The 9,439-nt window shown below is 38.9% G+C and overlaps 1 pseudogene; it reads left to right on the plus strand.

Moving 5' to 3' along the window:
• The first annotated feature begins 8,850 nt into the window (after positions 1-8,850).
• LOC132305786 (small nucleolar RNA R71) lies at positions 8,851-8,949 on the plus strand (annotated as a pseudogene).
• The last annotated feature ends 490 nt before the right edge of the window (positions 8,950-9,439 follow it).

Consider the following 9,439-nt stretch of genomic DNA (forward strand, 5'->3'; position numbering starts at 1 on the left):
TTACCAATTAAAATCACCACTTGCAATAGCACAAATCATTGTAAAATAGGGCTATTAGAAGGAGTTTGTTGAATTTCAAGGATTGGTAGTTTATGGCAACCAAAGTTATAAAATAACTTTTAGGTTGATAAAAGAGATGACTGTTTGATTGATTTGAATGTTTAAGCTATGAACTGGAATTGCATAAAAAAAAACATAAAATAAAATGAATTCGAATGAAATGAAACTTATGAAGAGAAGGTTAGGGAATTAAATTCACCACAAATCTCATAAACATGCTCAATTGCAGTTAACTTGGAGAACTAGCTATGTATACAACCATGATACGTAGAAATGCTGATAAGCGCAGAATATTTCATATTCAATCACTCGAAATTGCATATCTTAGTGCATTTTTGTATCGATGTTGTATACCATATATGCGTTTTTGTGTTTTTCTTATTTTCAGGTGTTAAGCCTCAAAATTCAATAAAGACCATTAATTTTGGACCATAAAAATAGCACTTTCACGGGAAGGCTCCGAATTACGTTCCAATGGTCATTCTGGGTGTATAGGGCCTTATGGAGCTTAAGTTTGTAATTACACATTTTTCCGAGCTCATCACGGCCTCTATTTGGCAATTATGAAATTCCAGCATCTGGCCATTTTGGCGTCCCGACGCGAGTTCTTGCGTCTCGACAAGGGCCTTGTCTCACGCGCGCACATGTCATCAGCCCTGCGCACCTTCGGTAAAAAGGCCATAACTCTCTAGTCTAAACTCCAAATGATGAACCGTTTCATTATGTGGAAAGAGAACTCATAGATATATGTTTGGTATGTTTTAATGGAAGTCTAATTCCTACATTTCAGATGTCAAAAATAGAGAGAAAGATGACACCAACATGCTGCCAGGCTGGCAGAACTCAACTTTGCACCCCTGTGCTATTTTGACCATATCTCTCTAGTTATAAATCCAATTGCTAAATGGTTTAATGATTTAAAAATCTTACTCATAGCACTATATTTTCTATGCTGAGAGGAAAGTCTAATTTGGACAATTGATAGGTCGAAAATATAGAAGAATAACATACTAAATTCTGCCAAAATGCTGAGCTGTCACAATATCTTTTGGTCAAAGTTTTTTTCCTTAATTTAAGGGATGTCTCCAACTATTTTAGAGTTCAAAGTCCACAAAATATGCTCTCTTGATAGGGTATTTTCAGTTTATATATCAATCACCTATTATTATTTATCTTTAAGTTTTGACTTGGTAAAAGATAGAGAGAGAAATATTAAGAAAGTGAAAGGAAGAAGAATGGGACAGAATTCTGAGCTTGTGGAGATGGAGTCTTTATCGTCAATGGAGGCTTACACCTTACATATGAGAGGCTAGCTCCCTTCCTAGGTAGTTGATGTAACCCTTGCCAAGTAATTATGTCTTGATTATATCTAAATTTGGGGAACTTTACGTATTTGTGACAAGTTGTATAATCTAGAGATTACACTTTGATGTATTTGTGCTTCATTCTATATATAATCTTGTTGAGACTCTTATCTTGTCTTAGAAATTGTTTCTTCATGACTATGCTACTTACATCTCTATAGTGGGAATGAAGATGAGATTGTATAATGGTTTTAATGGCATGTTAATTGAGAATTTGTATAGATTATACTTAAAGAAGATGGACCACGCTACACCTTTAAGTTAATTTATGTTAGGTAGATGGTTCATACCATGTGAAGATAATGATCATGCAAATCAAAACAACTCTAGAATCCTTTTTGAGTGGACCGGCATCAAATGTGTTGCTATCTTAGCCAACTAAAGAATTAATCACATCCTTACCCTCAAACTAGCACACAAATCTAGTACCGATCATCAAGACAAAAAGTGGACCTTTTATTAAAGCTTCATTCATCTAGGTGCGCTTATTCTTTTCACTCGATTTTTTTTTTTTTTTTTTTTTTTTTTTTTTTTTTTTTTTTTTTTTTTTTTTTTTTTTTTAGGATCAAAGATGGAAGTATGGTGCAATGTGTTGATCTATTAAATTTTTTAGCAATTCATGAGGTCGAGCGTTAGGTCAATGACTCCCAAACCAGACGGCTTTAGGGCATTAGGCGTTTAAACACCTCTACGAACTTACAAGCTCAAATAAACTAGGCTACAAATCAAGACAATCCCCATCTAATCATTTCCCACTTCTCACCTTTTGGGAGAAGTCCTCACTTTTTTATTGTTTTTGCTTTTGCTCCTTTTTTTTTTTTGGGTAAGTAAGTTCAATTATTAACCTAGAGTTTGGGCCCTCCACCTTTTGGCGCGAGAAGTTCAGTGCTTGATGAGGCTAGAATCCCGGCTACTTAGTGAAAAGGGGTTGTTATCCACCTTTATCAAGAATGAAAGCTTTCAATGCACTACTAGCCCAATTGGGATATAACCAATTCAATAATTAACAAAGCATGTACCCCACAAATGAATGCTAGTGTGCGCCTGTGCTAGTGTAGAATCTTAGAATGAATCTCAAAGTAATCACAAAATCAAGATGATGTGGACCACAAGTGTAAGCAAGATATCAATCTTTCGAGAAATTTACTCCTAAATGGCTTCCACAAGGCATACAAAGAGTATTGGACTCTCAAGCCAAGCAATTTTTAAATTTTAAGCAATATAGTCCTCAAAAGATCAAAATCATAGCTAGATATGGACTAATTATAGAAATATTCCTCAAATACACAAGTCATGCTCAAAATCTTGAAATTTAAAACTAACACTGCAAAGCACCATTCCCCCCAAACTTAAATGGCACAATGTCCTCAATTTGCAAAGAGAACAAAGGAAAAAGTATACCAGTGCAACTAAGGCATAGAATGATCGGGACTGAAGTTTCCGAAGTGGGTGGCATGGCCCCCCCAAACTTGGGATGAATTATGGTCCTAAAAATTGGCACTTAGATAAACTCATCAGATAACAAAATGGGATAATCAGTGCACAGTGGACATGCAAGTGTAAATGGGATAAACAGATAAAAAGATGAGAGAGGTATAAGGGTGGTCCTGAAAATCGGGTAGCACTCTCTCACTGAAGTCACTGTGATGCACTTGATGAAGTCAAACATACAGATATGAGAATATAATCATATGACATCCACAATAAAAACAAATATATAAAACAAATAAAGTGCAGGTACAACAGAAATATCAAAGCCGACAGGCCGGCTGCAAAAATAATAGTACTGTACAGTGACAAAAATAAAGTATCAATAGTAGAGAGGGATCATGAGATAGAAGGAACTGGGAACTCAGGACGATGAGGTAGGAAGGGCAGGACAGGCTCCGCGGATATCTCTAGATAGATCTCGAAACATAGTCGCGACATCCGTGCGGAAGGTAGCAAATCAGCTCTGTGGGCTGTAAGATCAGCTCGTATGGCAACAACAGCATCCTCAAGAGTCTACAGACGTACTCCAAAGCTGGGGGTCAGATCTAGAGCCTCAGGTATAGATGAATCAGAAGAAAGCTCCTGAGTCTGCTCCTGCTCGTGAATAGGCGACCCAGCTGGAGAGTAGTGCTTTGTGTCGTCTGCAAGGCGCTCTAAATCAATATCTATATGCTCGGCAGCTGGATCAACTGGTGTGTCGTCCGCTGCGGGATCTGCTGCTGCTGCCTGTGCCTCCTCCTCAGCCTCTAGCTCCTCTGCAGCCATTACTGCGTGGTCCTGCAGTCTAGTAATAATGGCATTGTAGCTCTTGGTCCAGTCCTTCTTCAGAAAGTGACAGAAACCTCTCTCAGGGTGCTCCCGAGGATGAATAGGGTAGCGCTGGTCTATAAGAATCTGGGTGATGAGGTGGCTGAATGGGAGAGACTTAGCCCGTCCAGGCGTCTCCTTGCTAATATATTTATCATATAGCTTCCTCATCACGCTCTAGCTGAGCGTGGGAATAGATACCTAGTGCCCGGTGTAGAAGGCATAGAGGGCTGTCAAATAATCTCCCCTCCTCTGAATCTTGTGCCCTGCCATGTAGATATTCCGGAAGAGCACAGAATCGATAAACCACAGGTCATCTGGAAGGAATATCCGGGTGGCGAAGGTCTCACCAGCGGCATGGTGACCTGTAAGAAATACTGCCATATCGGCATATGAAGGCCTGTATAGCCTCGAATATGTCTCCTGAAGCTCTGGAGGATAGCGGTGTAGGCAGTGGCAAGAGCGGGCTAGTGAGTCCACTGTGATAGTGATCTGATGACCATCTACAGAAGTGATAAGCTTTGCTGTGGTACGCGAGGATGGTCGGAGGTTCTGGTAGAATAACCATACCAGCTGCGGGTAGACTGGCTCTGTGACTGGGACAAGAATAGCTGCCAGGCCCCTCTGAATGATATCGTGGTAAGCTGATCAGGTCAGCACCGATCTGGAGAAAAAGGCAGTGTTGAACACTGACTCATGGTCGACCGCCATATGCGCATATCTAGGCACGGGCCTATCACGCTCCTGAGCTGGTTGAGCTGGCTGGCATGGTGGAGATGGTACGGGTGAATGCTCAGCTCCAGCACGTGGTGGAGATGGTGATGGTGTAAATGTAGGCGGAGCTGCAGAGGTGGATGGAATATGATCAGCCTTAGCCTCAGCCTCGTGAGATGGTGACTGAGGTGGGGTATCCTGTGCTGGCTCTTGCTGTGCATGAGAGGGCTCTGCTGGCTCCTCTGTCCGTGGTCTGATATGGCACTGAGGCTCGTGTTGCTTGTTGGCAACGGTCTTCCTCTTAACCATGGCCTGCAAAAAGAAAAAGAAAAACTTGCAATGGGAGTTAGTGCCAGAATAAGAAATTTTAAGCACAATATTGAAACATGTATGTCAAGTAAAATAGACAAAATAGATATGACATGAATCTATGCAAGTGGCAGGATGTGAAGCATGCTAAACAATGTAAGCATTAAATGCATCCAATGTGGAATATCACAGGCATTGGGCATAAATGAGATAGTATGAACATAAGATATGAAGAATGAAGTGTGTGTGTGAGATCTGTGAAGTTCGATCGATCAGAAAAAGAAGTGAGATCGATCACAAAAGTTGGATCGATCGAAAATAACTTCGATCGATCTCATAACTTCAATCGATCTAAGACATGAGTTTGATCGATCTTTCAAGATCGATCTGAGATACAAGTTCGATCGATAGAACTGTGCGACGAATATAAACAGTCACAGATCTGTGACTTTGGAAGCACGGGGCCCACACGAACGTGTTCGTGGGCCCATCAACACAACACATCATCAAATCCCATCACCCAATCATGGCCTATCCTCCCAAAATAGATCAAACACATATATATACATACTAAGCATATACACATATATATAAACATGCAAACTCAGTGCTTCGAAGCTTCAAAAATGGAGATTCAATCATGAAAATGGCATGGATTTGACACATAGAGTATGTATAGATGAGATTGAAGCTTAAATGAATATGAGATACTCGGATCTTACCTCAAATCGAAGGGAGAGAAGTGGATGCGAAGATTGGATGAGAAATCCGAGATGAGGGAGAGAGTGTAGCTTGGATCTCACCGGAGATCTCGCCGGAGATGAGGAAGATGGAGAGTGGATGCAGCAATGATGAGGGAAGCAAGGGTTTGGAGGGTTGGATCGATCTAAATGATCGATCTTGGGACCTTCCAGGTCTATTTTAAAAACATTCCAGACAGAGTTCGATCGATCGAACTGAGACTTCAGATCGATCGAACTTTGATGAACTCTCCTCAAAGTATTTTTGGATTTTTAAAATTTTAAAAAATGCAAAACTAAAATTAAAAATTGTAAAATAAAATAAAATAAAATAGAATAAAATATTTTTGGATTTTTATTTTTATATTTATTTATTTATTTATTTTTTAATTGAATAATAAAAAAAATAAAACAAAATCTTTTCGTATTTTGAAATATTTTTGAGAAGTAAAGTAAAATGAAAATATTTTTGGATTTTTGAAATTTGAAAAGTCAAAATAAAGTCAAACAATGAAATGGAGAGCTGAGATTGATTAGAACAAGAGTTCGATCGATCATACAGAGAACAAAAATATGTAGATTTTTGGCTCAGAAATTTGGCTAAGTGTTGGAACTTGAAGATCGATCGAACTTGGAAGTTAGATTGATCGAAGGTCTCCTGATCAATCTTGGAATGTTTCGATCGATGAGACAGAGAGCTGAAATATGCAGGTTGATGCAGGCTCAAAATTTTTCTAAGTGTTGAATCATGAGATTGATCGAACTTTGAAGTTGGATCGATCGAAGGTCTCCTGATCGATCTAAGAATTAGTTCGAACAATGGGACAAAGAGGTGATTTGGATGCAGGTTTTTGCAGGTCGAAAATTTTTCTAATTGTTGGATGCAGAATGGAGTTCGATCGATCGAACTTAGGTTTGAGATCGATCGAACTATGCCGAATGCTCAATAATGACATGAAAGCTCATGCAATCCTCACCAAAGTTCCTTTTAATGCATATGAAAACCAAAAACAAGTATCTAGACTTCGCAGGAAACAAAATGAAAGATAGAAATAGGGGAGGAATAGGGTTTTGACACCCTACGAAATGTTTTTGCTAGTCTTTAACGTCTTTAGCAAGACATTGGGTTCTTTTAGCTCGGATCAAAGATCTTGTAATACATCCCCTCCTTGTTGGGGTGATAGATGCTTTGAACTCCACCTAACAAATGGTTCTTTGAAGAACTTGTTGGATTAAGTTCAAACAAAACTTTTGATCCTTTGTCTATGCAATCACAACCTTTGGGCTTCCATGCCCTTTCAAAGCAAGAATTTGAAACAAGACTTTGAGAATGCAATGTTGAAGATGATCCCTTTGAAGTTTTGGTCTTACACAAAAGTTCATTTCCTTGACATTGAAGATCATGACATTTATCTACAACATTAACCTCTACTTCATATTTGTCAAATAAATTGGGTGTGGGATTAAAGATATTCAACTTCACCTTCATATGGCCAAATGAGATCTTCATTATCCCCGTCCTACAATTGATGTTGGCATTAGCGGTTGCCAAGAAAGGACGGCCAAGGATAATGGGAATTTGGCTCTTAGGATTGGGGACCGGTTCCGTGTCAATGACAACAAAATGAACCGGGAAGAAGAATTTATCAATTTTAATCAAAACATCCTCAATTATACCCCTAGGCTTCTTAATGGATCGGTTGGCAAGTTGCAAAACTACCGACGTCGGTTTCAATTCACCTAGGCCCAATTTGACATAAACCGAGTATGGAAGAAGGTTAACACTTGCTCCTAAGTCAAGAAGCGCCTGATTAATGATATGATCACCAATAATGCATGATGTAGTGGGTGAACCAGGGTCCTTAAACTTTGGAAGAGTGTTATGTTGCAAAATTGAGCTTACTTGCTCAGTCAAAACCACTTTTCTTGGTGCTTGGCTCTTGTTCTTCCGTTTTTGGGTGCACAAGTCTTTTAAGAATTTGGCATAAGCCGGAATTTGCTTGATTGCATCCAGAAGTGAAAGATTAACTTTCACTTGCCTAAACATTTCTATAATTTCATTGGTTTTTGCCTTTTGCTTGTCTTTTGAAATAGATCCTTTTAAGGCATCCGGAAATGAAACTTTTGGTTCAAACACTTTTTCAGAATTTTCTTTTGAACTCTCTTTAACACAAGAAGTTTTTAAATCACTTTGTTTCAAATCATTTTTCAGTAAAACTTTTTTAATATCATTTTTCAAAACTTTCTTCAATGAATCATTTTCAAAATCACTTTTCAAATCACATTTTGAAGATTTCTCATTCATAAGATCATGCACATGCAATGAAGGAGGAATGGGATGTGAAACGGGACGGGTGACAACTTGAGGTTGCCCCGGTTCACTATCTTCATTGGACATTTCAACTTGATTGTCCATAATCCTACCACTCCGCAAGGTAGTCACCGCATTAACATGTTCAATGGTGTAGCCTTCCGATGAGGAATGGGTTTCCATAACGCATTGTTGCTTAGGTGGGACATTAATAGGCATTTTTCCCTTTTCTCTTGCATTGAGAGTGCTTGCTATTTGCCCTACTTGGGTTTCTAGCTTCGCAATCGATTGAGAGTGAGAATGAAGCAATTGAGTGTTAGCCTCTAAAGTGCCCAAAGCATTTAAAACTTTTTCTTCAAAGGCGGGACTTCTAGTATTTCCTTGGGAATAAGATTGGTTGGGAAAATGAGAATTAGCAAATTGATTCCCTTGTGATTGATAAGGTCTATAACCTTGGGATTCTTGGTTTTGAAGTGGAGGTGGAATGTACTTCCCTTGAAAACCGCCTTGGGAAGGGTTTGAAGCCTCTCCTTGGTTTTTCCAAGAGAAATTCAGATGATTCCTCCAACTTGGATTATAATAAGTACCATAAGGATTGTTCCATTGGTTCACAAAAGCTGCATTGACTTGTTCATTAGGTTCATTTTGCACTTGTCCGTGAGGACAATGAGAAGTAGAATGAAGAACATTAGAACAAGTCATACATGTTTCATTTGATGCACGATGAGAATGGTTAGGGAAGGAAGATACTTGGTTCGCCGAGTTTTGGTTAATCAAAAATTGATCAAACCTTTGAGATAAAGACTTCATTTTGGCGGCTATTTCATTTGAATGGTCGACTTGATGTAAGCCAACACTCTTCCTACCTTGTGAATTTCTACCATTCTTGGATGATAATGTTCTATGCAAAGAATTTTAACTCATGCTCTCATAGAGACGCCACACGTCATCCTCATGCCTATCAATGTATGAGCCACCCATGGAAGCATCAACCATACCCTTATAGTTGTCCGATAAGCTCTCAAAGAAATATTGAACTAATTGCCATTTGGGCATGTCATGATGTGGACACTTCCTAAGCAATTCATTGAAGCGTTCCCATGCTTTATGAAACGTTTCTCCATCCCCATGTGAAAATTCTCGAATTGAGGTTCTCATGGCATTGGTCTTTGAAACCGAATAGTACTTCTTCAAGAACTCTTGTTGCATTTCTACCCAAGAAGTGATTGAAAAAGGCTTAAGATTGTTAAACCAATACTTTGTCTTGTCTTTTACGGTGGAACATACTTCAAGAAACTCATCCAAATGCTTGTAAGGTTCTTCACTTGAAAGTGAATGATAGTTAGGAAGCATTTGAATGGTTTGTGGCTTAATTTCATAATGATGTGCTCTAAATGTAGGCAATTGGATGTATGTTGGTGCATTATACTCATTAGGCACATAATGGTCTCTTAAAGCAAGAGGTGGATTAGCTACTTGAGGTGCAACATGAACACCTTGGTTTTGAATTCCTTGATTGATGATGGGAGGTTGTGGAGCATACATTGGCCTTGGCATTCCATATGGAACTTGGCCTTGTTGTTGTGGTGGTTGGTGAATGTATAACCTAGGCATTCCATATGGTACTTATATGTTCTCATTGT

Source organism: Cornus florida, unplaced genomic scaffold (genome assembly GCF_030987335.1).
Source record: "Cornus florida cultivar Cherokee Brave unplaced genomic scaffold, ASM3098733v1 CherokeeBrave_3.0.0_Hap2_Chr04, whole genome shotgun sequence".
Lineage (NCBI taxonomy): Eukaryota > Viridiplantae > Streptophyta > Magnoliopsida > Cornales > Cornaceae > Cornus > Cornus florida.